This window comes from Bos grunniens, chromosome 16 (assembly GCF_055505025.1).
Source record: "Bos grunniens cultivar Pamir isolate PY7600 chromosome 16, Bosgru_T2T1.0, whole genome shotgun sequence".
Lineage (NCBI taxonomy): Eukaryota > Metazoa > Chordata > Mammalia > Artiodactyla > Bovidae > Bos > Bos grunniens.
Window position 1 is genome coordinate 6894326 of NC_141180.1, and position 2692 is coordinate 6897017.

Genomic DNA, 2692 nt, shown 5'->3' on the forward strand with positions numbered 1-2692 from the left:
CCTCTGCACTGCCTAACTAACAGCCCATGACTCCTCTGTTCCTTATCCTTGCTGCAGTCCCCAGCCTTCTGGCTACTCCCTGCCCCTGCTTTGAAATTTGTTCCTACGTACATTACTCATGTTATAATACAGCTCCAAAACCATGCACCATGAACCTCGGGGGCGGAAAGTCCAAATCCCTACTCACTATTAAAGTACAAAAGAGACGGAGTTTCGTGAGTACCTGCCATAAGCCAAATGGAAGAAACATATGTTTCTATCCCATTACCCACTGGGGGTACTCAGACAGGGGAGGGGTACTAGATCAAAATCGGGAAAAGAAACAAGAACAAGTCATAAAGAACATAATTTCCCGGTTACAGGCGACCCCTGAGCCTTATAAACGCCTAGACCTCCTTTCCCAATTATGGCGTCTCCTAAAACCTCCCTCTGGCAACCAACACCTTACCCGCCTTCTCAACTCTTCCTTCCAATTCTTCCAGTACACACGACACACATCCCAGTGTTGGATAAGCATGTCACTGTCTCCCTCACTGCACATAGCAATTCCCTTACCCTCAACCTGGATGTTACAGGGCAACTATACCTCCCCTTCCCAACAAAAAACTACACAACTCATTGGGCCAGTCTCTCACAACGTCCTACTCTCAGCCTTTTCAAACCTAACCTGTATCAACTACTCTAGTCCCAACTACACTGGTCTTACAAGCTCCGCTCCCTCCTTCTGCTCCACTTGGGTTCTCTGGAACAGCACCAACAATTGCACCAGTCCGGGAATCTTCATTCTCTGCGGGACCTGCGCATATTCACGTCTCCCCTTGAGCCCCCCTGGACCTTGCATCTTGGTCTTCCTGACCCCGGGCCTAACATTCCTCAAAGAAGAAGAGGTAGAACCAATAGTCTACCCCCAAGGGGAACTTCCCACAGGAAAAGATGAACTGTCACAGCCCCCTTCCTGATTGGGATTGGCGTAGCAGCAGCCCTAGGCACCGGGCTTGGAGGCATCTCGACCTCTTCCCATTTCTGCTACAAGCTGTCCCAAGGACTTAATGAAGACATGGAGCAGGTAGTGGAGTCCTTCTTTTGAATCCAAAGACAAATTAACTCATTAGTTTCTGTGGCCCTACAAAATAGGCGAGCCCTGGACCTTCTCACCGCGGGAAAGGGAGGGACCTGCCTTTTCCTAGGAGAGGACTGCTGCTGTTTTGTTAATGAAACGGGCATAGTGCAGGGTAGAGTCAAAGAACTTAGAGACAGAATTGAACGCTGCAGAAAAGAGTTACAAAGCCTTTACAGTCCCCAAAACCTGTTCCAACAGGTCCTCCCTTGATTGCTCCCTTTCCTGGGACCATTGGTACTTATCATTCTATTCCTCTTATTTGGACCCTGTCTCTTCAGTCTCTTTCAAAGGTTTCTCCAGGAATGGATTCGGGCCATCTCTCGAGATCAGGTCAAGACCATTCTTCTTCTCCAGAGCCTCACCCCAAGCTCAGAAAAAGGAGACGCTGGGCCCTAAGACGATCCTCCATTCCAGACCCAAAATCATCGCCCCTATCCAGCAGGAAGTAGCCAGAGAGATACGGCCCCTTTTTTTCCCATTTTTTTTATGATTTCAGGGTCTGAAATGAAGGAGTCTTTTGGGCCTAGAAAAGAAAACAACAGTTTCAAAGGCCCTTGCTGAATCATCTAACTTCGGAGAAAACAAAACAGAACTTTAGGTCCCACCCTGATGCTCCAGGCCGGTTGCATCTATCTGGGACTTATCACCCCCTGTCCAGAAACCTTCCACCCCCTACACCTGCCCAGAAGACTTATCACCCCCTGTCCGGAAACCTTCCACCCCCTACACCTGCCCAGAAGACTTATCACCCCCTGCCCAACTACAAATGCCATCTCAACTAAAGTATACCCAAAACATCCCGCCTGATTAACGTTTCCTTTATCGCTTCCACAAACCTCCCTATAAATATGGAGCCTCCCTGATCCCTCTCTGTGCTCAGCCTGCTCCTTAGGCCGACTGTCGCCCCTCCTTGCCTGAATAAAGGTAACCTCCTGTTGAGGTCGTCTTTCCTTTTTCTGCCTCGGCCTGAACTATACCTTACATTACTGACGCCTGTTTGCTTGTTAAGTCTCACCCACTCACCTCCTCCAGTTGCACGTCAGCTCCACGAGGGCTCGGGGCCCTTTGTGTGACAGGCGGCGAGACGTTGACCCAGGCCAGCCCCGGGGGTGTGTGGCCTGTGCAGCCCTGCAGGGCCCTGTGCGCAGATGGATCTCAGCTTGCTTTAATGCTCTGTTGTTGCTGTATTGAAATTCATCCATTTTCAACAAAGGACCCCAGATTTTCACTTGTCAGTTGGCTCCACCAGTTAATGACCCCGTCCTGGTTTTAACTGAAAGCTCAGACTCTAGAGACAGATTTTCAAGCCCAGTGACTTCCCTGGGGGCTCAGATGGTAAAGAATCTGCCTACGATGCAGGAGACTCGGGTTCGATCCTCAGGTCAGGAAGATCCCCTGGAGAAGGGAGTGGCTACCCATTCCAGTATTCTTGCCTGGAGAATCCCATGTACAGAGAAGCCTGGTGGGCTACAGTACATGGGCCACAGAGAGTCAGACAGGACTGAGCAACTAACACGTTGACGTTTCCTTTTCCGCCACTTACTACCTGTTTGGTTTTGGACAAGTCCGTTC

General features: G+C 50.0%; 1 pseudogene; it reads left to right on the forward strand.

Moving 5' to 3' along the window:
• The first annotated feature begins 406 nt into the window (after positions 1 to 406).
• LOC147356095 (syncytin-1-like) lies at positions 407 to 1569 on the forward strand (annotated as a pseudogene).
• The last annotated feature ends 1123 nt before the right edge of the window (positions 1570 to 2692 follow it).